This window comes from Crocodylus siamensis, chromosome 15, assembly GCF_052110815.1.
Source record: "Crocodylus siamensis isolate JL-2025a chromosome 15, ASM5211081v1, whole genome shotgun sequence".
NCBI lineage: Eukaryota > Metazoa > Chordata > Crocodylia > Crocodylidae > Crocodylus > Crocodylus siamensis.
In genome coordinates this window covers 25,138,241-25,165,920 of record NC_143409.1, presented here as the reverse complement: position 1 = coordinate 25,165,920, position 27,680 = coordinate 25,138,241, and the positions used below count along the sequence as shown (strand labels likewise).

At 40.8% G+C, this 27,680-nt stretch overlaps 1 long non-coding RNA gene across 1 annotated transcript in view; it reads left to right on the top strand.

Moving 5' to 3' along the window:
- LOC149852242 (uncharacterized) overlaps nt 1-27,680 on the top strand; it is a 79,310-nt gene that overhangs the window by 38,797 nt on the left and 12,833 nt on the right. Inside the window, exon 2 of the long non-coding RNA XR_016439471.1 lies at nt 14,123-14,156. This is a non-coding gene — a long non-coding RNA (uncharacterized LOC149852242). The remainder of the gene's footprint in view (nt 1-14,122; nt 14,157-27,680) is intronic.

Sequence of the window (27,680 nt, the reverse complement as noted above, 5' to 3'; positions counted from 1 at the left end):
ATCGTGGAGAGGGGAAAGGATTTTTACTCTGATTTTTTTTTTTAAAGGAATGTTATATGCTTTCCAACATATTTCATTTCTGTGAACAATGAAACAATTTTTGGATGCGGGAAACCTTTAAGAATTTATTATTTAAAACTCTTGAGAGAGATTCTTGAGATTGCTGAAATGTCACTAGCAGAACTTGAGAAAATCCAGTTGACATTCTTGATATTTCTAAGGTAAAAAAAATCAGAAAAGAAACTTTAAAAATCAATCAAACAATAAATAACCTTTCACTTTTTGGATATAGTAAAAGAGCAAAAAAGGTCACAAGTATAATTAAAAAAAAATCCTTTTCCAGTCATCTTTACAGTGTAGTATGATGGCAAAGTTGTGATTCAGCTTTCAATCTTAACATTTCACCATTGAGTGTTTGGGTTTGAAATTCACTTATGTTTTGGAAAGACGATTAAAGTAGAATTTAAGAGTGCTGGTAGCAGAATTATCTTCCACCTATTCTGGTAGTGGTGTGAAACTATAGGGCTAGGGACAGACATTATACATAAACTGGCTTAAGTGATCAGAAATGGGTTTAAACCTGTAGCAGAACAGATGTTCAGTGCACATAAACCAGTCTGAAAATGGCTGAAACTGGTTTGACATAAACCTGGTTGAATGTAGTATCAGACTTAACTGATTTGGGTCAAACCAGTTTATGTAGTATCTATCACAGACCCCTTGCTGGTTTAAGCTAAACCAGACTCCCCCAGTATCCTGGCATGCTCTTTGGGCTTGGCGGGGCTGTTTGGTCCACAGCTGAGCTGGCCCCTCCCTTCTGCACCCTGGCTGTAGCTCCGGCAGAGACCACAGGCTGCTCTTCCTGTCCCCCTCACCACTCTCTGTTAAGCAGGAATTCCCCCCTCCCCTCCGCCTTACTGAGGAGATGTCTGTGTATTAGCTAGCAGACCACATACTGGCTACAGTCCATGCTGTTGCAGATGGGACAAAGGCAGAATCAACAGGTAGTTGGTAATGTTCCTCTGTTATTTTCTTAATGGGGTGATAAACATGGAGTTAGGGGTGATAAACGCTGTGTTATCAATTCCCTGCTGGGCTGGTGGTGGAAGTCCCTCCCTAATCCCTAATCAGAGCATCCTGCTGGGGCCTGGCCATGCTCCCCTCAGCTCAGCACAATAGAAGGGAAGGGAGGGCTGCTGTAGTGCCCCCAACTTCTAGCTTGAGGTACTGCAGGCATGTGCCTGCCTATTTGGGATATCTGTACAGTTACAAACTGATTTAGCCTAGCCAGGTTAGACTAACCCGCGAAGACTGAATCAATCCAGGTTCAGGCTGTTTGAATATTTGTCCCTAGCTTAGGAGGCTGAAAAGGGAAGGTCAGCTCAACATTTGGTGTACTACACAGAGAAACAAAAACCTTTTTTCCTTAACCTTTTGTAACTTTTGGCTCCTCTTTGTTTCCTGAGACCCATTTACGGCATTAAGAGCAGCTTTGATTGAAACCTGTAATTCTCATTCTGCAAAAAATTCCAATGTTCCAAATGAATTGGAACAAAATGTTATAAATATAAAAATCTCCTGTGGAATGGGTATTCTGAAATTAATTCTGAGATATTTAAAATGGCATTTTGTTGTGATATTTCCAATTGAAACTGATGAGCCATAATGAGATACCTGGAGATCTAAATGTCTTGAAAAACCCCAGTCTTGTTTTGAGATGGAGCTATCAGGTCTGAAGGGTTTCTGGCCATGTTGTAGACAGCATAGGAGCTTTCAGGTAGTTAAGTAGCAAGATTTATAAACTTAGCTTCTAGTGTTTAAATCTTTATAAAAAATGTCAATAATGAATATAGGAATTCTGTATATGTAAGAGCTCAGTTGGATGGGTAGGCTGGTGAAGTGGGGTAACTAGCAGGAAACAGTCTATCTCCTGTTGGAAGAGGCAGCTGAATTAACATGTTCCAACAGATTTAGATTTTGCTGAACTGGAGTTTTCTGATGGACAAAATTTTTGTTGGAAATTTTTTAATCAGTTTTACCAAAGAACAATGCCATTGTTTGAAAAATGTGCATATTTTATCACCTCCTGTTTCTACTCCATTAGCAGCTGTTGCACAGTGTACAGTAGTTTCCCCTGGCTGGAAGATCAGCTAAGTGGCTGTCATAAACAGCTGATGTCATAATGGTCTGTCACAAAGTACTAATATGTGGTGCACGTGACACCCTCCATTGAGACTATAAGATCCTTGCTAGGAAGGTGAAGTAATCAAGAACACTGTCTTGGACACCTATAGAATCATAAGTGGCCTCTCTTTCCAATTATTTTTGCTCTTGATTAGCCATCTGACTAGATACTTGGACCATTAACACAGAACTTAGTGTCCTCAGATTTTGAGAGAGGCCTGAATTAAGTGTTTAACTTTTCTCTGGACATTAAAAATGTGCATTGATGCATGGATGTTCAAAGCAATTCTAAAAACACCCACTGATTCCTTAGGAATCTGTATACTTGGTATTAAGCAAATCCTGTAAAAGTTCCCAGTGGACACCATTTTAACTACCTTCATTGTAGGCACTGAGTTAATATTTTTCACTATCATACCAATTACTGAAGAGAAGGTTCAGTTGGTTTATTGATTACGACAATTAAGAATGTAATCAAACACTCGCATCATAGATAATGTTACTTATTGTTGGGTCTGTTTTGCTATGGCTGCTATAATTCATGGAACAAATACAACATACTGATGATGACTCAAGAAATACCTCCTTATTTATAGATTATGTTTTTTCAATAAGATATTTAACCATTAAAATATTTTCTACATCAGAATTTTCCACGTTTGTTAATATTGCACAAACCGTTTACAACTATCTTCTGGTTTTACACAATGCATGCTAAAAACTCAGTAAACTTAAGGGTATATTAGCTCAGCTGTGATATAGGATACGTGTTTTTTGGGCAGGAAAAGGATCTCCCAGTTAATGCTTTCTTTTTGGTGTGCGTTTCCCCCCAAGCACCAGTGTATGTTATGGTTCTTATGGCATTTTAACATAATTAAATGATGCTGGGAGTCTGGTTCACAACTTAGCATATCTGCATTAATATAAATATATGGAAGTTGCTTATTAATACATAAATACATACGTCTGATTGTAATGTAATCAACATAAAATATACATAGCACAATGGGAATGAGATTCTGTTTATATTTAACAGACACCTGGGTTGAAGTTGTTTTACTTTTGATTAATGAGTCTTATCTCACTTGTGTAGCCAAATGAATCTAGTTTCCTATAAGAAAAGGAAAAGACTTTTACAGACCTAGTTATAGCAGTTGTATTGCTGCCAATGCCTCTGCTTTCTTAAACATAGAATTTTGATTACACCCTTGTCACCTCTGAAGTTTTAAAACTACTTACTATTAATACTTCCAATGTCAGGCATGTCAAATAGAGTGGCTTCTTTCATGCACTTCAAAAAGACTAGCAGGTAGGCCTGTATTAGATAAAACAAGTCTTTGGTGATATTTGTTGGCAAAAAGTCATGTAAGTGGAATTTTGAGTCTTCAAAATATTACCAAACTTCAGCCTTTTAAGAGATCATGTTACCATGTTGACTGAGTATACTTTCCAACAAATGATTTCTTGCTCTATCCAAATTTTATGCTTAAGTGAATATATAGGGGTCTCATTTTTGGGTCTTTATGCATCAGACTTTTGGGATTTAATGGTAATGTATTATCTGTAGCTTCTGCATATTTTTTTCAGTGCAAATTGTTTTCTGTGTTATGATTTACTTTTGCATAATAGAATGTACATCTGGAACATGATAGACTATAAGATAATACTTAGCTAGCTTATTGAAGGGTGTTATTTACTTGCCTCATACTGTTCTCTTAGTTTTGTTAACTGAAGTTAAAGAATTGGTTGGACAGATGTAGTAGTCCTATCTGTTTACTAAGTTCCTTTACTAATTGGTGGCTTCTTATCAGTTTGTAAAAGGAATTGATTTTGGAGACCTTGCTTGCACACATTAGTTGACAGGACTAAATCATACTACAAAATTATCTACATTAGAAATGAAACAGATCTATTAGGTTTTTAATTTGTCAGCATAGAATTATTCCTTACAGTAAATGAATCACGAGAATTTGTGGGAAAGGATTCTTTTGTTCACTTTTGATTGTTCTTTTTGTGAAGTAAAAAGTGAGTACTTAGGAATGAATTTTCAGCCTGTACTGTAATTGTGGTCTCGGACACTAGTTAAATGGGTTATGTAGTTGTTTGGAAACTGAAGTCTGAGGGCAAGTTTGAATATTTTTGGTGTAACAGGTTTATCAGTGAGAGGCCATCAGTCAAACCTGTCCGTCCACCATGTTGTCTTCAGCTTGATTTTCAGGAAATTAACTGCAAGTTACATAGTCTTGAAGGCAGATGCCATCTGCTTTTTTTGTTGTAGCTCACACATAATGAAAATTTAAGAATTATGGAAACTAGAGTATAGCTGAACCCCAGAAGTTTCTTGTTTGTGGGCACGGTTATTTGTGCAAATGAGATGTAGACAAGCGGAGCTCACCTTAGAGATAATGGATGAACTTGGACTTTGGTGCTCCCCCCAAGTTAGCAGTGCTGCTGCAGGTAGAGGCAGAGGGTGCAGGGCATAGTCTGGCAGGGAGGTAGAGTGGCATGGTGTGCCAGGAGGGCAGGCACCCACTGTTGCTGTGCGGTAGCAAGGTGAATGGATTGGAGCAGGCGCCAAAACACCTTGTCCACACATGCCTGGCCTGGCTCCTCCTGAGCAGCAACTAGAGGCAGGGGTGGGGTGGGGAGCAGGCCGGGCTGGGCATTGCTCTTCCTGCCTGGGTCAGGGATCGGCTAGGGCATGGTAGGGTGGGGGGAGAATGCTGCTGCTCTGTGTGTGTGTGTGTGTGTGTGTGTGCGCGCAGTTGCCCATGCCGCCTACCCCTAAGGCTGGCTCTGTGGACAAGATTTCCTCATACCAGTGATTCCTGGTGTAAATTAGTCATCCTCAGGTTTTTATAACCTGTTAAGTGGTAAGGTTCCAGTCCACAATCATCCAAAACCCAAGGAGCATGACGAATGCCAAGCTGTACTGTGTGTTTTTTGACTCCAGGTGAGATGATGGACCCTAGTCTTACAAGCTTGTTAACAGAATATTAATTATTTGTGTTAATTTTTACCTAGGCCTGATACTTAAAAATCCTTTGTTTTCTATGCTTGAGATCACTTTCTGCTGTGTCCTCATGAGAGCTAGACAAACGGAATGTAATAGAAATTAAGGAAGGGCTTTCAAATGTTGGTAGGCAATTTTGTAGTAGAAGTTCCAAAGAAAGGAATTGGGATTTGTGTTCCTAATTCCACTAAGGTACTTTCAAAAATCTTTTCTGTAAAACCTTTGATTGAGCCACATCTTATCTTGCACTGGAAGAAAAAAAAATCTTTCAACGTTTAACTTTTTTTTAAATTGATTTAAAAAAAATAATAAAGTAGTAGAGACAAGAAAATTAAAAAATACTGGAGGAAACAATCCATAGATGGCACCCGAGAATTATTGGAAGTTGTGGTCATCAATACTTCTGAAAATATCACATTCAGTATATTTTGTGAAACATACAACCAGCGTGTACTTATTCTCACAAGTCTTTTAATTAGGGCTATGAAGAGAAGATTTGGGTAAGATTTAACCTTCACTGGGTAAGTGGAGTAAAATGGTGGGTGACCTGGAAGCTCAACAAGCAGGTTGGAAGGTTGCTATGATTTCTTAACTGCTGCTGTTCCTGAAATAGCTATTTCTCCTATTAAGGCATTTGAGACTAAATTCCTATTGCAGTTTATAGGAAATTTGCTGTTGACTTCAGTGAAATGAGGATTAGGCTCTTAGGACTGAATATTCGTAAGTGTTCAGCATTGGCTTAACTTCACCATTATTGAAGTCAGTATTAAAACTCTCAATAACTTCAGTGAATTTCAAGCTCTCAGCCAGTGCTGAAGACTTTTGAAGATCTCACTCCTATGTAGTTGTGTAGACTGGGCCATTTTAAGTAAAGCTGACACCCCAATAATAATTTCTGCCTAAATTGGCTTCTTTTAAACATTTCTCAGATGCGTTTCTTACCCTGTAGGCCAGCCTCTGGCAACCTTTACAAGCTGTGGACCAAAATAACTCATATGGCCATAAAAGTTTTACCACAGTGTTGCAGAGCACCTAAGTGCCCCGCTCCTTAGAGTGGAAACTGCTAGGGAGAGAGGCCTAGGAGTGAGTGGGGAGCTCCAGCTGCTGATTACCAGGGCAACCAGAGTAGTTAGTGACTCACACCTGCCAATGGTCAGCTGACCAGAAGGGGCAGGGCCTGGCCCACATATAAACCCCCCAGGCTGAGGCCAGGAGGGTAGTTCCCTGCTGGCAGCCAAAGGGGAAGGGGCTCTGCTGGACTGTGCAAAAAGGAGAGGCCAGACTGCAGGTACGGCCTGAGACTGGGGAAAGATGGAGCAACCCTGGTGTGGCAGGAAGTTGTAGCCGATTGGTAGAGATTTATGTTATAGCCTAAGAGCTCAAGTTTTCTGTTTACTGTTTACAACCGGTGGTTTGGGTGAGGTATTAGGGGTTGGAAGAGGCCTCATAGGGGACCCATGGTAGTGTGGGGACCCCGGCACCAAAGGGCGCAGCATTTTGGGGTGCACCAACCCCAGCCCCAGAGAAGGGGGCAGCGTGAGAAGCCCCAGGCAAAAGGGGGCAGCGATTGATGAGCACCTGTGGGGCGCGGTAAGAGACAAGGCTGCAGAAAGCCAGAGTGCCTGTGGGGCGCGGTGAGAGACAAGGGCTGCAGCTAAGACCGAACAACGTCCGGTACATCTGCGAGGCTTGGGGCATGGTACGGGGGTGGTTGAAGCCATGCATAGCCCACAAGGCTAGGGTGCCTCAAAACACCCGTTGTACCATATAGCCTGGAGCGGAACCTCCCAGGGGTCTGGGAAGCCATGGGGTTGGAGTGTACAGCAAACCGTGTCCAAGAGGGCATAAGGTAGCCTCCCTATTATATCTTACCATCAAAGATGTGGCGGGCAAGAATTGAGGGTGCCCTTTGGGCCAACTTGGCACAGGAAGGGGGCCTTGGGGAGACCACGACCCTCCTACAGGATCCTGTGCTGTGACACACAGCTTAAGTGCAAAATATAGTACCGATGTAACTTGAATGTTATTAGACTGAGCTGTAAGGTCAGGAAATCCCAGAAGTTACAATTCCTCCAGCATCACTGTCTTGACCTCAGACCTGTGCGTGAGTTCCTGTGAAATCTATGTATCTCCTCATTTTAAATTTCTCCAAGAAATAAGTGCTGTAAGTTCCATTTCTATATAGTTACATATTCCAGTTTCGATTTAGGATTCGTTTCTTGGGCTGAGGAAAAACTAGAGGGTAGATAAAGGTAAGGTGCATATAACAACTACTTGCTTTTTGGTTCTCTGTCTGCTGTTTATCCTTCAAGTGTGCAGCTGGAGCAAACTTTTTAACCAAAAAGCTTAGCAGTTCATGGCACCTTTTGCCTCCTATTTTGTGCACTGCAGAGAGAGCTCAGGATTTATAGAAGACTGATGGCCATGTGCAACTTGGAGCAAGATTCTGGTTTCCCCTTTCCTTACCTGCCCTTTGGTCTATTCTACAATATCCAGCCCTGCTCTAGAGTCGCGAGGAAGAGACTTTTGAGAGGGGCGTAATTAAATGCTTTCTTTCTGGGTACAGGTATTAACTCTGTTTGTTTGTGCACATATTTGCCCATGGGCACTATAAAACATATGAACTGCAGAGGGAAGATAAAAATGTGAAGTTATAACGTATTTTTAATATTTAGGCAGAAAAATAATTTCAGGTCTATTTTGAGATTTAAGAAAGAGTTTGAAGAATGACTTAGTTTTGATTAGGGTCACCAATGTTCATGCCACTCAGCTTTTGAGCTTTTCTACCCCTTTTTAAATGATACTTTATTGTGTAGCTATGTTGGTGTTGGGCAGTTAGTATTGGCAAAATAGTCTCAATTGTTTCTTAATTATTCAAGTTCATTGGCTGGGTGGCTGGATCACTATATTCATCCTAGGACCAAGCTAGATAAAGACTTCCAACACCTGCTTCACATGTCTTCTCTCTTTAGTTCTTGCAGTATGCCCTGACAATTTCATTCTCTGCACTCTTACTTTTCTCACGATATCAGGTCTTTTGTAAAGGTCTACAAGTTCTTGATTATGTCTTCTCCTCTATAGTCTGGTTTCTTGTACAATACCAAGTGTTCCTTAACATTTTGTTTTCAAACAGTTGCAGCCTTTTTCCATTTTTCTTTTTTTAGTGTCCAGGATTGTCTTTCATTACATTTATTAATAGCTAAAGATTCTTGTAGGTTAACAAACAATTTCCACTGATGATTTCTCTGGATAATTATGCTACATCCATCATAGTGGTCTGAAAGGCAAGTTATATAACATGCCCTAAAGAAAGTAATATAAATAGACAGCTAAAACGTAAAATATCTCCTGAGACTGAGTTCTTCAGGAGTATTCTATGTGGGTACACAGAAAATCTGAATATGATCCATGCTTATTGAATGCAATGAAAAGAACACTTTGACTACAATGTACATTTGATTAGATCCACATTTGCCACTGTGTATGTATACCAAGGAGGCTACAGAACAAAATATATGTTAATAATTTTGGGGCACCAGGTTTCCATAAAAAGCCTTATACAGAGGTGCTGTATCAAAACATGAGTTTGCAAGAGACATGTTGCTGAGATTGGTTTGTAAGAATAGAATATTTTTTATTTTCCTATCACAACAAAAGATGATGAGAGTAAAGCTCTATCTACATAGCACACAGACAGGGCTATGGGGCAATGCTTTGTGAGAGAAAGTATATCTTACTTTGAGGAAAACTGTTATGTCCTGGAGGCAGAAAAATGACAGAAATGGAAGAAGAGAAAAAAAAAGACTGAGAAATTTGTGGTCCAACCATCTGTGACATCTGTCAGAGAGCATGTGGCTCTAGGATCAGCCTTCTTAGCCATCAACAGACTCATTTGCAACCCTTTACTTGACCCATGGGAATGATCACCCTTGATGTTGAGGCATTGCTGCTGGTGCCGCTGATCTACACAGCAACCTAAAATGGGACTGCAGTAATTACAGGTACACCTGAAATAGGTCTAACTTAGCTACCACTGGTTGCCTAAGTTTATACCTGGCTGCCTAAGTATATACCTGGAGTTCTGGGTAGATTTCTAAAACCTGTGCTATAGTTGCTCTGCTGCTATTGGTTATTGAGCTACCTAGATTAAAACTTCTCTGGTATGTTGGCATGCACCTCTGATTCAAGTCTGGATCTGGCCTAAATCAAAATAGCATGGTAAAGCAAGAACACTCTTTGGGAGGGTAATCCTTGGAGAATTTGAAAAGTAACTGTGGTTAAAAGGAACTGGAATTTTAGTCTTTGGCCCCTTTCAAAGTAGTTGTGTATGGAATCAGTTTGCAGTTTAAGGTGGAGGAAAAATACCTCCTTTAGGGCAGTCATAGTTTCATAGTTTCTAGGGTTGGAAGGGACCTGAGTAGATCATCTAGTTCGACCCCCTGCCATGGCAGGAAATAATACTGGGGTCAAACGACCCCAGCAAGATGTTCATCCAACCTCCTCTTAAAAGCCCCCAGGGTAGGAGCCTGCACCACTTCTCTTGGAAGTTGGTTCCAGATCCTAGCTGCCCTGACCGTGAAGTAGCACCTCCTGATATCTAGCCTAAACCTACCCTCTGCCAGCTTGTGACTGTTATTCCTGGTCACTCCTGGCAGCGCATGGGGGAATAGTGACTCCCCCAATGCCTGCTGGTCCCCCCTGGCTAGTTTGTAACATGCCACTAGATCCCCCCTCAGCCTTCTCTTGTGGAGGCTGAACAGGTTAAGGTCCCGTAGCCTCTCCTCATAGGGCCTGCCCTGCTGTCCCCTGATCATGCGAGTGGCCCTCCTCTGGACCCTCTCAATGCTGTCCACATCCCTAGTCTATTGAGTACGAGACTCTCTAGCACAAGTAGGGTGGCCATTTTTCTGCTATTCCCATTTTCTGCTACTCTGTCCTCTATTGATATGAAACCTGATGCCTTTATGTCCTCTATTTTTCTTTTCAAGAGAAAAATAGAGGACATAAATACGTTGGGTTTCATATCAATAGAGGACAGAGGTCAACCAGACTGTCCTTTATAATGGCCACCCTAAGTACAAGTTGTCATAGCTCCACTGAAGTTTGATGGAACTATGACAATTTACACTAGATGAAGTTCTGTTACCCAAATAAGGAAAGACATTCACCTTCCACACTAAGTATTAGAGGGTCTGTTTCCTAGGATATCCCTCCCATGTGGAAGCCCATTTATTGACAGCCTGTTTGTCTCCCCTGCCTGGGAACGGGGTAGGTTGCCAGGTGGTAGTTGGATGCTTTTGAAAAGCAGCAGCTGCCACAGACAACCCCAGGAGAATGTACCCCTAATCCAGCCAATCAGCTGATTGGTAGAAGGAAGGCATTCTCCCTTGGTGGGAACTCTTTTGGTTCTCCTCTGCAGGTGAATAGCCCTGCCCCTTATGTTTCTGTGCAGCATTGGACTGACTCACAGCAGGGTGGGGTCAGGTAGGGGCTTCTTGTTACTGTAGTACATCAGTTTGCTTTACCCTACTCTGGTGTGGGCTTGGAGAAAGCTTCCACATATCAGGTTCTTGGCCCTCCATCTTCTAAATCACTGAGTGGCCCCCACCACTCAGATGAGCAGTGAGGTGGCAAAGGGAAGCTGGAGAGGCTGGGAACCAGCCCGGAGAGGGTTTTTTTGAACCTGGTTTCTGGCCTGTGTGACTCTTTAATTGCTGCCCCTGCTGTCTGTGGAGTGGGGCAAGGGGAAGCTGCCAGAACCAGGAGCTTACTATCCTTACTCAGATGAATACGGGGGGTGGGGGGGAAGAGGGGAGCAAAAGCTTTTTGTGGTCTGGTGTCTATAAGCTGAGCAGAGAAATGCCATGGCAAAGGTCCCTGCATGCTTCACTCTGGGATGTCTGGTGTGAGAATCGGGCAGGAACAGCTAGGGTTTTTGCTCCCCTCTCCTCTTCTCCCCTTGGGATGGGGAACAGAGGTATCCCCTGTGACCCTGTTCTGGTCCTCAGGAAGAGATAAGATGGGAGAAGATGGTTAGTCTCCCAGGAGAAATTCTCCTGAGAGTGATTTGACCCTGTTTTTTCCTCAATTATATTTCTCCTGGTGTGGCCATTTTTGATCCACAGGAAAAGCTTGAACAGCTGCATGCTTTTGTTTTCTACTGGGAGAAAGCTGATTCTCCCATTAGAAAGAGGGCTCTTGGAGCCAGTCTAATTAAAGCATGTTCCCCCTCTTCTTCCCTCTGCCCTCCAGAGCACATCTATAAAGGCTCAGAATGTCTGTATGGGTCCTTGGTAAGAACAGGTTCTGCCAGCTACAGGTAGAAATGGAAGTAGAAGATGCACCCAGGAGGGAGCGGTACAATGGGCAGGCTTGCCTCCCTACGTACTGTGCTACTCAGTTATTGTCTACTAGGAAATACCTTGGTTTTGTCATTCTCCCTTTCAGAAACAAGGTGCCTATTATATTCTAGGGCATGTTGTATATGGGAATATACAGTATAAGCATTTGTTCCTGATTTTGCTCTAAAATACGTTCCTTTGAAAAACTTAGTGGAAAAAGAGAAAATCTACAGACTTTAGTAGTAAAATAGGAAGACTTTTGATAGCAGCAGATATTTTGGCTCACAAATATGAGATATTTTGACTCATAAATATGATAAGTATATGATGAGATATCTGCTGCCTTCTAAGTTAAGGAAAACAGTTAAATGAACAGTGGCTGTCAACTGAGTATTCACGACTTGTTTTTCTTCAAAAAATTTCTTCAGACAGATTAAAAGCAAATCCAGTATCTTAATACTAACAGCTAATATAAAGCAAGGAAACAGAAGCAGGCAGCTGAATATAAAGTTGCCAAACTTTATATCCCTTTTGTGTCAGGAATCAGTGAGACATGCAGCAAGACATCAAAACAACAGAAAATAAATGTTCTTTTCAAGAAAAATAAAAACCCGAAGGGATATTCATTCTTTCAACTCAGAAGGTCAACGTGTGCTGTAGTCAGTGGCTTCAGTGGGATTTCTTCATAATAGCTGCTCTGTTAGTTGTAGTGAGAGAAACAGAGTAGCATTAACCATAATTCTACAAAAGTGATTTTTCCAGTTATGTAAAGAAAAATGTCATGAGAAAGTATAGATCAGAATAATAGAGCTTCACTTACTGTGACTTAAATCTGAAACTGTTTTGTCCATCCATAGGCAGTGCTGCTGACTGTCTAGTAAAGTCACTATTCAGCCCATATTCAGCCTTTGCACCTGATGGCCGAATAACTAAGAGGTTCTCTATCTTTTGCAAACAGGTATATAATACCATACGACCAAACAAATCTGATGCCTTCCTTGGCTCATGGGAATTATGTAATGGGTATAGTTAGTATGTATCAGCACATTTGCTGGTATTTGAACAGGAAAAGACAGATTCTTCTTTAGCTGATTCAAGAATATATTTATTTAAATAGGGCTGAGTGAGCAAAATCACTTCTGTGAGCTGGTATCTATGAATGACTTCCAGACATCCTGACAATTATCATATTTGACGCAACAAATGCCATCTCTGAGGCAAGGGAGAAAGGTAATCTTCAATTAATAAGATCCCAATTTAGACAGCTTCCAGCACCCTTCTCCTGTGGGGGAGTGAATGAAATCAGATACTCAATTATTAGGAGTTTAGGTAGAGAGAGGGAAATATTTTTAGGGTGAGTCATGGTGGCACCCGGACTAGGAGGGTAAAAGGTATAGCAAGAAAGACAGAATATCTTGGCAAGAGAAAAACCCTAGAAATATTTGACTTTGGATATGGCTTGTTTTCTATATTTAAGTTAAGAATAAAGGAAATCTCAGAAGCCTATAAGTTTAATGCATTAAACCAAACTTTTGTGGTTTTCAGGATTTTCAGGATTTTGTGCTGTTCACTTGAGGGTTCATATTTTTCCCTTTGCCCGTCCATTTTTGGGTAAGTTCAGGGAGACAGTCATTCAGGCTAAGTAAAAACATTTAAAAAGCCCAAGGCAGAATCGAATAGAGTTACGTGGTTTTCTGTAGGTGGATTGGTAGAGAAAAGAACATGCATTCAGCCTTGGGGGCAAGGCGGGAGGGGGAGGGAGAAGCAAATTTTAGATTGGGTTCTGACATTTTAAAATCAGTCTGTGAGTGCTGGACTCAGTCCTGTTATAGGTACAGACCGGTTTCTGATTGCTTATATCCATAAAAGTGTAATGTCTGTACCTGGCCTCAGTGTATGCATGTTTTTTTCCTCCAAAAGTTTCTCCAGACCTATTTGCTGTGGAGCTTGAGTGTATGTTGATGGAAGTAAATACTCAAGGATGTGCACTGGACTGGGGCACATTCTTTGCCAAAAAGTGGTATATTACTCAAGACTTGCCCACAATTCCTGATTCTGTTTTCAACATTAAAATAGCTGGATGTATGCTAAAACGATTAACTGTTTTGCCATTCATATTCCCGTTGAACTGAAATGAGCTCACATATCTCTTAAAGCTATTGTTTTATTCTTGCAGTAGTCTCAGACAGATGCTACTGCACTCAGTTACATTGGAGTGAGTTATCTTCATGACTATGCAGGGACTGCAGACTTGCCTTTTTACTATTTTTTAAAATAAAAGCTGAAATTCTGATGGGGCCATTAGAGAAGTGCTGGTATCATAAATCATCAAATATCTCAATTTTACCTCTGCACACGTTTGAAACTAACTTGTTTTCCTCCCTGCAACAAGGATTTATTTCACCTCTGATTAAGATTAAAGAGAAACCTTCATGCTTTCATATCAGAGTTGCTTCGACTAATCGTTGATGGATTCAACTTCTTGTTGCAACCTGAAAAGGCGCACAAGAGACATTTTTATGTGCCTTTATTATTGTTCTTGTTTCTGAGATTTTTATTTATTAATCTTCTTTTTGTTTTGCAGTTGAATAAATGACACCAAATTGGGCAGAATCTTGGTAAGTGTGACTACTTAAGTCCTAAGGTTCCATACCTAAATATAGCTAAGACCTAAGCTGCTTTGAAGGTGCAGAAAAATAAAAGTGCGGTGGATGGTCTAAACATTTCAAGATACAGAATGGCATTTAGATTCTTGCTCACTTCTATCATGCTCATGGGACTTGTATGGTATCTCACTACACTGCTTACCTGAAATTGTTATTCCCTCCTGTATTATATTGTAGACACTGATGTAGAACTTTTTGGAGAAGCAGTATAAATCACAATAGGTTATTCAGAGACTATTGTTGTTATCGTATTCTTGAGCTGCAGCTGAGAGACATGCTATAAGTGAGTAGTTTGGAGGAGTGCTGGTGGCTTCTGTGTGGGCTTTCCTTCCAGCAGGGCCAGCAGACCTAATGACAGGGATGAACTGCTGCAGAATGGTTCATTTAATGTTCTCTCCTGAGCATCCCCACTCCTAAAAAGTGGTTCACAAAGTCTGACAGATTTTTTTAATGATAAATTAGTGATTGATTTGACAAGAAAAGCTGAAAGTCTAATATCATTTTTCAGGCATCAAGGACTTTTATACTCTATTTATTTTATGTTATCAAGACATTGTGCTGACAGTGTAAAAATGTAGCACATTAACCAGTGTAATGGAAAAAGCTGTGGTAAGGATCTGGAAAAAACTTTATCAGTCATAGAAGTTGGTAGCCCATCTGTGAAGTGGGGATAATTATGCTTACCTTTAGAAAGTGCTTTGAACACTTTGGATGAAACGTGCTATATCAAATACTGAGTACTATTGTTATTCCCATGAGTAAGGGCTGCCGTAAAGCAAAATGGATTGCAGGACAAAACCTGAAAAATACCCATCCATATAACAACCCTTCTCAAAAGACTTGAGTGGGGAAATAGTTTTCTATTTCATCATGGCATGGGGCCAGTCCTGCAATTTCATCCGTTATATGAGTTGGAAGGATGCAAGCAAATAAGGTTTGCAAATTCAAGCTTGATGCTTCTAATATTAAAACATGAAGTCCTGGTGGGTAGGAGGACCTGGTCTATACAAATTGCACAATGCAATGTGGATATGTCTCATTTAATGGATCTGGTATATAGAAAAATATGAGTGTATGATTTATACCTTAAGGGGATATTGATTCTATTGAAGACACATGGACTTTCTTTGTAAAATTTATCTTCAGTACTGTACAAGCAAGCCATAAACCCTTCAACTTGTCAAATAAATTTGCTCATAGCCTGTTGCCCCTTAAATCATAAATACTTACAAGGAACTGAGTATTATTGCAATAAATAGTCATACAGAGTAATACATTTGACTCCTGTATATGTTCCTCCAGACATTATATAGACATTTCATGCAATTAATCTTGATTCTAGTGTAAAAAAGAAAGTTTTAGAATAAGTTTTGCTTGAATAAACCATATCAAGAACAGTATCTGCTATGGGGATTATTCTTATGAGAAGAGCTAAAATGCATACCAGCTATCTTAAGGAGGCAGCAGATATTACATTTGTATAGTTTATTATTGCTATTATCAGCATTACTGTGCATTTTTTAAATACCAAGTCATTATTGTAGTATGAGCCTCTCTTATTTTTTTGTCTTTTGTGGCAACTAATTCAAGAAAATTATAATAAAGCAAGTCATTATAATAAAATGTGGAAATGCCAGCAGAACTTAATTACTGGCAGGGGGCAGAGGGAAGAAAACTGATTGTCAGATTAATAGCTCCCCTAAAGGTTTTATTGTTTAATTATAGATTAAAGAAAGCCTTTGCAGGGTTCTTTAAATCAATACAAAATACAGATTGCTCATCAACACTACAGTGCACTAGTGGTGTGAATATGAATATTCAGAAGAAAATTAAAGTAATAAATAGTCCTATTGTCTGAAGACAATTATTTCAAGTTATAGTGGTTTAATGTGTGGTACTGGCATATTCCAGCTCGTACACAAAATAGTTTCCAAATTACAAGAATTTAAGAATGCGTTGAACAAAAATATGAGCAGGATATTTGTGGGTGATATCTTTTTATTGGAATAACTGCATGGATGGGATAGACTTAGACCAGCTTTTGAATATAATGCCTTCCTTGACCATATGTTACTTGTAGTTACATAAATACATTGACTGAATTTTAACTAAAAATTACTTCCTATGTACTTTTCATTTTGAGTTCTCACACTGCATTCTAATATAGGGAAGTTTTTAAATCATAAAACGTCTCTGTCCTATGTCCCTGAGAACATACTGTATTTATTTGAATACCACCCAACACCTTTTTCCTGAGAATTATCCTTCCAGAATTGGGGTGTGTATATTAAGAAAGGAAAGTGATTTCCACACCAGAATGGAGGTGATGGGGTGCTGGAATGGAAGCAGCAGGCTGTACTAGGCTCTGGCTGCAGGCATGGGGTCCTGTCATCAACATCATTTCCCCCCCTCCTTGCTGCAGGGCCAACAGCAAAGGTTTAACCCTTTCACAGCTGCTGCCAAATTGGCAGTAGCTGTCGGCCAGCCAACAAGGGGAAGGGGAGCGATGCTAATGAACCGACACTGTGCTTGCTCCAGGCAACCAGAAAGTTGAGCCCTGGAGAAGCTGGAGCTGTAGCAGGTTAGATTCTGGAAAAAGAAAATTTCATTCTGCTTTCCCAAAACAAACTGCACATCTATTTTGGGAGTACATGGTATGCAAACATGCCAGTTCATGTCAGTGTGCGAGTGCCATACTACTCTTGAATTACTGTGTGTCCTGATGCTTTTTGCTTTGTTTCACTGAAATTAGCTGTTGTGATAAAGACTTGTACTTTGAGTAAAAAGTGCCTTTTATAAGTCAGCAAACCCTGAGGTTCCATGTGGGCATGTGAAATCAGATGCAGTTTTTAATTAAACAAGCCTTTCAATTCATGTAATATATTTGACTAGCATGGAAGCAGATATGTTAATATGAGTTTCATGTTTAGGCAGCAATGTTCATCAGCAGAGTTTGATGTTTGCTTTGGGGGGGTGAGGGGAGAGCAGCAGCTAGCACTAGAGACTGAGGGAAGCATGCTCTGCCACCTATATTTGTCAGTTGATAACAGGTGGACAATTTCACCTCTCCAGGTCTCTCGCTCCACGCAGACAGACGTGTTTGTGTGCACATACATGCATACATGAATGCACATGCACACATGAATATTGATTTTATGTTTTGTTTAACTGCTCTTGTTTTGAACCACTTTAATAATTTTGATCATTTAAGTTTTCCTGAAATAAATAACAATGGACATTTAGAGGAAGACAAAATAGCAGGTTCTAGCTAGCCTTTAGGTTGCTCTCGAGTTCTTCTTAGAGCAGCACTTTAAAGTTTTGCTCTAACTTAGCCCTGTGGTCTGATAGCTATAGTACTTATTTACTGAAGCTGTTTGAGCTTCTGGTAATGCCTCAGTGGAAAAACCAGGGCTGAGGGAAGGAGGTCTTTTATCTACCCAGCCTTAGCGGGATCTCATGTCCTGATCAAAGAGTTCTTCTGTGGTGTCTGTGTGGATACCTTTAAGAGAGCCATGTATAAGTTGTTACAGTGGCCCTGGGAATGCAGGTGGGAACAACAGATCAGTAGGCTTAGAAGGCTCTTTGAATAAACAAGCTTTATCATTTTATAAGTTTAACTTCTTGGTCTTTTGAGAATACCAGTGTCCATCTGTTTAAACATGTGACCTATTCCATCTGGCCATGGCGTTCATGCCCTCCCCGATTCATTGGGAAGAACTTCTGAGTGTCAGCTGTCTGGGTTTGCAGGTGAGCTAGTAAACTAGTATTAGTTTTACCATTTACGTAGAAGTAATGGCTAGAAGATCCAAACTGGGATCTGAGTACCATCATTCTAAATATTGTAGTAGCAAGTGAAATAAAGGGCCATGGAGAATGTCCTGGAACACGTCCAGACAATATATCTGGATGAATTCCACTGACAGCTTTTTTTTTTAAGTGCTTGTTTGTGTGTTACAAAAAACTAGAACTCTTGGTTCCAAAACGATACCTTTTATTAGACCAACTGGAAAATGGCAAGAAAATTGTCCTTTTCTGCAAGCTTTCGGAATCAAAGTCCCTTTGTAAGGCTCTGGGAAAATTGTAGATGGTATAAGATGGTAAAAAGTCCCCATAGGTAGGAAATAAACTTCATTTTTGCACAGAAGGAGCTGAAGATGGAAGTCTGTCCCTCTGGGTCCATGAGAGTGTCTTTGTGAGCTATGTTGAGTAGCTCTTTGATGTGTTGATCAGGTAGACTTCCTTCTCTGGAGGTGTCAGATGGCAGCAGGGAGGCAAAAAACCTTCCTTGTTGTTCTGCAATGAAGTTCAAAATCCAAAATTGGCCACAATTCGGTATCTTTCAGGTTTGTGTGTTCTACTTTCAGAAACTCCCAAGGGAAAGGAGGATATTGGGAGTCTGGTTAAACAAAGATAAATAAAGATATTGGGAGTCTGGTTAAATAAAGATAAATAATTTAATTTCTGAATGAGATATCTGTACAATACTGCTTACTAAAGGTATGTATTCTACTCATGTGGCAACTTTACATACATCAGGTATGTAAGGGAACAGCTCTTAATGAGGATGTAGAAGCTGCTTATGCCCTGGAGAATGTGATGTATCCTGTCCATGTAAGCTGGGTATTCATATGTAAACTTTTGACAACCTGACACTCACTTAGAAGTTATCTCAGAGGAAATTGCCTGGCCCTTGATCTTTTGGCAGTTGAAATAAAAAGCCTGAAAGGGCGCTATGTTAGTCACAAAGTATGGTGGATCTCAGATTGAGAGCAATACCCTGATAAATTGCTGAGGAACTGATGTTTTCTGGGTACTTATGTAGTCTGTCTTAAATTGATGCTCTGACCCTTAATATGGAGATGAAAGGCCGTTTAAGCAGAATAGATCATTTTGAGCTCCAAAGTATTGGGATGAAGTTGAACATGTTATTGCAGCTCTCAACCTTGAACTATAAAAGTTTTGAAATAAGCTCCCCCATATCATTTTGTCAAAGCACCTGTTATAGTTGATACCTAGAGAGTTTTGGAGAAAATAAACTCCCTTGCATACCTGTTGTGGGGTCTGTCAACCAGTTGAGGGGTATAAAACTTTGTGTGAAATCTATATCTCTTAATTGCTAACAACATGGTGAAAATAATTGCCATGAACTGTAGTGTACGAAATCACAAGGATGCCAAAAGTTTTTGTGTTTCCAAGCCCTGTCACTGAGGTCCATTGTTGGTCATTTAGGAGCAGATTCTATATTAGTCTTACTGAGAGTAGTCCCACTGACTGCAAATGGGACTGTTTCCAAAGCGAGGAGCAGTAGAATTTGGCCTTAAAGCTCCCTTTTACTTAAATTAAAAAAAAGGGGGGGGGGCATCGGGGAGTTGGGAAACAGGATAAGGCTTACCTTACCCACTGAAAATAGAAGGATATTAAGAGCAGTTGGACAGAAATTGGCTGAGAGCTTTTTAAAGTGAATTCCACAGGCTTGCAAGAAAAATATAGATTGTTGGAGGGAGGGAGGAAGGAAGAGAGGGAAGGGGAGGAGTAAATACAAGGTTTAAAAACAATCTTGTGCTTTAGAAGCTGCAATTGCCCTGAGGAGGAAGTAGAGAATACTAGTGGTAATGAATTCTCCGTGAGATGTGATATTAATCGCTTGAATTGGGACTGGTGTTTTTGATGGCATCCCCATTGCATGTTCCTTCTTGCTTCTCACGGATGCCTTCTGTGGCTGGTAGGAAGGCGAGAAGATTTGAAAAAAACAATTGAAGAAAAAATTGGAGTATAAGAGCAAGTTTTTAGGCTTACCACCCTGGTAAGGCTCCTGCCTATATTGTTAGCAATGAACTATTATTCATAAAACTTCTATAAAGCTCATCTCAAAATGATTTACCTGTTAGCCAATTGGAGGCATGAGGAGGAGGGGGCAGTACCAGGGCCTATCTTACTCCCTTTCCCCGGAAAACCTCAGTTCTCTTCTGGCTCTACAGATTCTGTTGGAGTTAAGCTGCTGAAATTGAATCTGCCTGGTTTGCTTTTCTGTAGACTCCCTCATTTAGCATTTTTTTTTTTTTTGCTTAGGAGTCCTAGTTCCTTGATCTAAGGTACTGGGATAGAATTTGGAGATTACAGAAGTGTGGCTGAGGACAAACTTGGGTCTTGCAGTTAATGCTGACTTTAACAAACCTGTGGGTAGTCTGTAATCAAGGAAAGAATTCAGCTCAGACATTTCCATATGCTTTGTAGCAATGGAAATGCAAAGCAACAAAACTTGTTTTAGGCACTGAAATTACTGACAAGTACAGTGATGTCAAGTAAGAAATTGGTGTTTATATACTTAATTTTCAGAACAGAAGTATGTTTCAATGTCAAAGATTGGGGTGGGGGAATTTAGAATTTGGTGATACCTCCCACTCTTAAACATTGTGAACACAGTAAAACTGGTTTTTGAAATGGGATGCTGCTCAACAGTTATGGAGGAGGCCTGGAGTCAGAGGAGAGAAGCCACAAGTCTAACAAGGTTGAGAACCACTGCTTTAGATGCACCATTCATGCCTTTATCCCCTCCTGGAAAAAGTGACCAACACAAGGTAGCCATAGGGGAACAAACCTATCCAAGCTTACAGGTAGCTTGCCAACCTCAAACAGCATCTCTCAAGCAATAGGCTACCTAATTTCCCTTCTCACTGAGACACTAGGCCAGGGGTAGGCAATGTTTTTGGCTGGAGTGCTGAAAAAAATGCAAAGTCTACCTTGTAAGGTGCCAGAGTACCAGCATGCCAGGAAAACAAAATTGGGCAGGGGGTATATGGCAGGATGCACTGCATATTAATATAATAATAAATGTTGGTTTTTTATGGTAAGTACCAGGTTTTCTAAAAATTCTAAACCTGGTGACAATAAATACAACTTCATATACTGCCTTTGTTTTTTTAAGTACAGGCAGTCCTTGACTTACAATGTTTCGAGTTACAATGTTTTGCACTTACAGTGTTTATAACTTGACACCCTGTTTCAACTTTATGATGTCAGTTTCGACTTACAATGCTTGATCTGATGCAACGCTGTGCCAGTGAACAAGTTCGCTGCATCACTATCTCCTTGGAGAACATCTGTCCAAACTTCCTTGGATGCTTTCAAGAAAACAGAGAAGACTCCAGAAAAACCTGCAGCCAAGACTGCTGAGAAGACTCCAGCCAACAACCCTTCAAAAAATCCAACCAAGAGCCTTTCAAAAAGTCCAGCAAAGTCACTTCATAGAAGTTGTTCCAAATCAATATGGTTGCTATTTACAACTTAAATATATTTATGTAGCTATGTTACCCATCTATAATTGATCAAGTACAAAATTCTGGGGTATTTTTGGTGAAAATAAGGTATCAGGCCTTAGTTCAGGAACGAATCCCCCATTTATAACATTGTTTCTTATGAGAAAATTACAATGAGTTACAACGTTTCAACTTAAGATGTGGTTTTCAGGAACTAATTGTGTCGTAAGTCTGAGGACAGCCTGTATGTTGTGATGAGAGAGGGGAGAGGGAAGAGAGATGGAGAGAGGCACGGGGAGAAACGAGCGCTGGGAAAGGCACTGTAGGCAGGCTGGCCCAGCCAGGCCCTTAGGAAGGTGGCAGCCAGATGAGAGCAGGGGATGGGTGGGGAGTGGGGATTTCTCTGGGGCTCCGCAGACTTGGGCTGCAGCACGGGTGCCCAGTGGCACCCAAAGTGGGGTCCGGCCTGGCCTGGTCCTCAAAGGTCTGTGGGAATGGGGTGCAGCCACCCTGCCTGCAAGGGGATGCCACCTGGTTGGGGCAGGATGCTGGGCTTGGGGGCTCCCAGTTTGGCTTCTGTACATGGTAGGCACAGTGCGATTGGGGCGGATCCCCCCTCCCGGGCCACAGTGGGAGCGAGGGGCTCCCCCGGGGTGTGAGAACAGCAGCCACAGGCAGTGCTTGGGGCCAAGCTGTTTGGGAGCTTGCAGCACAGTGGCCCTGTGCAGTGCCTGCCCTGGCCCTGGCCCATTGAAAGGAGCTGGGTGTGGGCAAGGCTGGGGTCTGGGCAGGCTGGGACAACTGTGGCGGTTGTTCTTGAGGTCCAGGGGTCCCATGGCCAGGCCCTTGCACCGGGGGTGACTTTGCCTTGCTCATGTTGTATCTGGCATGCAGGGAGGCCGAGCCTGGAGCTGGGAGCCCCTGAGCCTGACATTCTGCCCTGGCCAGGCAGTGTCCCCTCACAGGCGGGGCAGCTGTAGCCCATGCTTGCAGATATGCATGGGCTGGGCCAAGCTTCACCTTGGGTGCTGCTGGGCACCCCCACCCACCCTGGCTTGAGCCCTCGTGCAAATTAAAAAGGTCCTACCAGCTATGAAGTTATAGCTGGAAAATGTGTAGTAACTTTTGATAGCTGGTTTCTATCCAGCTTTGATTTGCATGTGTAGGCAGTGCACAATGCATTCCCAGGGCTGGGAGATCTTGGCTAATGTGGTTTCCTGTTGCAGAGGTATATGGTCACTTTGTGCACCCCACAGCTAGGAGACTACAGCAGTGCCCCGCAGCTGCAGGCCACTGAGAGTCCTGCAGCTGATGGAGCTCTTGGTCCTGGCTTCCCATGTGTCACAGCTGGGACTGAGAGTCCTGCACTTGATGGGGCTCTGTTCCAGCTGTGCTACATGGGCATGGAACTCAGTCCCAACTGCACGTGACCCCTGAGGCTGGGAGCCTCCTTTGGAAAGAGGGCTCCCAGCCATGGGAGCCTGCTTCTTGCCAATGTAGGGGGAGCCCAGGATCTGGCTCCCCCTACACTGTCAGTAAGATGTGGTTGGATCTAATATGTGATCCTACAATTGCACCTCCTGCTGTGCACATGTAAAGGAGGCATGATTATGTGGCTCGCACATTAGATCCAATCAGGCCTTAACCTGTACATGTGGGGGAGGAGGTCTTAGAAAGATATCTCGCCTCATTGTAAGATTCCAAGTGATGATGAGCTTCTCCCTTCCCCTGATAAGCTGTTCCAATATTTTTCTATTGTTACTAAGATATTTTCTTATTTCAAGGCTGAATTTGTTAGATTTTACCCTGTGAGTCTACTTAGAATTTTGTCTGCAGTACTGAAATTTCTCCACTATTACTTTTTGTTTCTGTTTGTATCTCTTCCTGTACACAGTGAAAAAGTTCCCTCTCTTCCTTCCTTGGTGTAACTTGAAAAGATAAAGTGCCTAAAGCCTCACAATGAAAGGTTTGTTTTCTAGCTTGTGGAGGATATTTGTGGCCCACCTTTAAACTGTTACTAGTATTTTCATATCCACCAGATGCACCAGAGCTGGGTTCAAAAATATGGTCATTTTCTTTAATTTTTTTTAACTATTTATAATCTTTTTTTCATTTGTGTTTAAGCTACAATTATAATTTATGTTGGCCAACTGGGAAGTGAAATCAAAGAGGATGAAATCTGAATTTCCTGGAGCTTTTTCCAGATAGGCTTAATGTACAATATTCCTATAAGCATATCCATCATCCAAAAAAACTGCCTGGTAGTGAGGAGAAGTTGCTACGTGTGGAGTGCTAAATGTGATTTTAAAGAAATTGGGAGTGAATTAAATGGACCTTCCAGCTCAGTAAAGGATTTGGGGAAAATATGATTCAATAAAAAGAAATGCAAATAAAAGAAAATTAAAAGCTTTCATACAAAACTTGTGGTCAATCTATGCTGTAGTTGTACTGCCTCCAACCATATTGTACTTATGTAACCAAATCAGGATTATCCCTGAGTTTTTTAAAAGCAAACTTTTCTTGTTTAATATGTTTTTCTGCCATTGTTAAAACCATGTATTTAAAAAAATTGAAGTGTGTGCAATGGGCAAATATAACTATTTTCATGTCTTTGTATCGTATATCAACTGTCATGTTCTCCTGTTTCCTTTAGCATGGAAACAGGAGAACATGACATAAATATAATTGATCCTGGACTTTGATTGCTGGGATTTGAATTACTACTTTTTATTGGTTATTGCATTGCCAGAATTGGAAGTGATTTTTGTATATGCAAAGTTACTGTTATCATCTATTCAGTAGCAATTATTGTAATATGAGTAGTAAATTTAATATCCTGTTGACCAATTGAGTTTGCTTGAGTGTATACTTGTAAACACAACCAAAAATACATAGGAAATAAATTGGTAAATCCTCATTATACCATTATAATGTCTAGCACAATCTAGAGTGCACACATTTCCTGCCGTCCCCTCCCTACATCACGTGGAGTGGTTAGATATGGATGATTCTTTGATGCTTTGAATGTTGAATTGACTCTGTGCTGAGGGAGCTGGAATTCTATTGCTTGTAAAAATCTTTCCTGTTTAGCTATGTACTTTTCCGTAACAAGCATAAGACATTACTTGACCCACTTTCACTATTTTTTTCTGTATTAATTTCAAGAAATGTAGCGATACACTACTGAATCAATGAGATCCAATTTTGAATCAGACTGTGGTAATGTTATTCAATCATTTTTTTTCATTCATTATTTTTCTAAAATTGAAAAAAAATACTTTATCCCAAAACAGGGATACCCTGATTATAAAATTCCCAGTGATTGTTGCCCTTATCATCCATTGACTTGTTTGGTTCTGTAGTCATTTATACCTGACTTCTTGGCCTGAGAACACTACGCTAATGAGAGAGAGATTAAGGGATCAGCTCTATTTGCACCCCTATAACAGGGAGCCCTAGCCATTTTACTAGGGAAGGGTTCAAGGGTGGGAGCAAAAATACATGAGGCTGTTGAAAACCATGACTTTTGTTGCCTGGAGGTGCAAGGACTCAGACTGGTTGAGCTTGGCTTTGGAACAGAGCAAGGGGCTCAAACCCCTCAAAACCTGGCAGAGAAAGTCTCCAATTGGTGGAGGCTGCAAGGAAGGAAAGGAGTTAACCAGTATATGAGCTTTTTTCCAGGACAAATGGACCACTCAAGTCCTGAGTGTTTGGAGAAACTAACTGTTTTTCAGGACATAGGTGGCAGAGGTCCACAAGAAGAAGAGGAGCTACTAGTAAGGGCAGGGGAGCTTCTCTCCTGGTCGGTGCTCCCAGATGGTTTAAGTATTTTGGTTGATGCTTGTTTTTGTTAAGAGTCTGTTTATAGATACCAGAGGTCTGGGAGTGGCTATAAGGGGTCGTTTGGAGACCACACAATGCAGTGCCGTCGAGTACATTGTAGTTTTAACCCTGAAAAGGCTAGAGGCTGGAAGAGGGAGATGTAGAAGCTGCACATTTTTGTGATCTGTAGGATACTTCTGAGCTGATTGAAACTGTGGACCTGCTGACCAGAAAACAAAGGCTCTGTATCTCCAGTTACTGCCTCAGGATGCCTAGAATGTTCCCTGAAATTTTGGAATTGATTGGACGCAGTGTTCACAAGTGACTGAACTAACACTGAACCAGGGCAAAATGCTAAATTGAGCGTAAACCTTCAAGTGCTCAGCCCACTTGTGTACTCTACTGATTTTCCTCCCCTTATCACCCTGTACAATTCTAGCAGGTTAACACAATAATAGCATATATATTCATCTCTGTTGATATGCTTTATTACTTCAGTCATAGGTCAAATTGAACATTTCATTGTTAACCGATGGAAAACTCCCTTTTGAATAATTTCATCAATAGGGTCTTCCTGGAGGGATAGGAAGACTATCTAAAAAATGTAATAGTTTCAAGATTTTTAGGACTTAAAAAGTACAGGGCAAATAGAGACTATAATTATGGATTGTGTTAAACCTTGTTGAAGCTGGCAGGTATAACAGGTGTCTGTCATCAGAATACGTATAAAAAGCAGTTGAGTTTCTTTGTGTCCAGCGAGATATCAAAAATAGAAGCATCACTGAATATACAGACTGGACATGTGTAGAGGGTCGAACCAGAATGCCCCAGGGGTTTTGCTGGGAACTGATACAGCAAAGATGAGGGTACGGCATTGACTGGTGAAGCTATACGTCTCTGTGCATATGAAAGAGAAGCAGAAGAAACCCAAGGATATAGCTACAGAGTTACTTGGAGCTTTTTTCAGGGAGATGGTAAGAAAGAGCTCCTTGGGGAGAGTTGTGGGTGGTAATGGACTTAGAATTCTAAGTAAAGAAACTGATTTTAATTGTTTGATTCTTGCCATTTATGGTGAAAAGGTCTTTGTAGATTCTTTGCAAACACATATGATTGCATCATAGATTTCTACCTGGCGCCATCATTAGTTTTTCCTTCTAACCAAAACAAGACCCGGAAGATTGGTCAAAAGTTCATGCTAATCAAAGCAAAACTATAGGGTGCCTGTAAACATGTGGGGATACTGCTCTAAAGTGCCCCCACCCAAGCATGTGTAAAGATGTCCATAGTGTTTTAAGGAAGTCCATCTTTGCAGGCTTTGATACATGTAGCATGCTGGATTTTAAACAGGTGAATAGTTCTAATATATTGTACGTGAACCTGGTAGAAACTGTCCCTGTTATGTATTTGTGAAATTTTTTAAAAATTCCAAGTACAATGCTGTGCAATCTGATCTATAGTTCAAAAGGAAAACTTGTGTTATATACGAGATGCTTCATACTCCTATGTTTATGCACCGTTATTAAACATATTGCAATCAAACGATATGTAACCCACCAGCTTAATATATAACATGTCCTTTCTACAGGGGATGTCATCAGTTTCTTCCACTGCTTTCTACTGAAGAATCTTTCAAGAACTAGACAGGTGGTGAATTTTACTAGTTCTTCCATATAACATTGTCATTCTTCATGATTCCATTGCTGGTTTTTTTTTAATAGAAAACTACGTAGGGAAAATTTAAAATAGATCAATACTTCCTTAAAAGGAATTAATGAAAAAGCATAATTATTAGAATGGAGACTTAGAATTTCTAACTCCTCATAATACAGGTTTAGAAAGGAAATTAAAGGTGGAGCAGGATGAATTAAGAGCAGACATTGGGGGCCTACATGGTTTGTACACTAGGTGTAGGCAGAAGATTAGGATAAAGAATCTAAATATGGTTCAGCAATTTTTGGTTAATGTAACCTGTCTGGTATATCAGGAGAATTTGTTAGGGTTTCACTGCCACAAGACTGGAGTAGAGTATAAATGAGAGAAGAGATAGTCTCTGTAGTTTCTTCGGACACTTGTAATTTGGCTACATTGGGAGAGATATCATGGATCAAATTGAAAGATAGGGCAAAGGAAGAATAATTGGAAACTGGTATTTGTAGGTAGTGCTGCACATCTCTTAGACTCTTCAGTATGTGAAAATAAGCTAGGAAATATTAATGCAGATATAGGAGGTGAGGAAGATATTGTTAAGGGGAATTTGCTGACTAATAACAACTGGGACTTTGTGACTCAGGAATGGGGGAGGGAAACAAGTCTGCTGGTCATGGCAGTTATATGAAGCATCCATTGTGTTTCTATGTTGGCACCCACAGAGAAATACTATTTACAGAAGGATACTGTT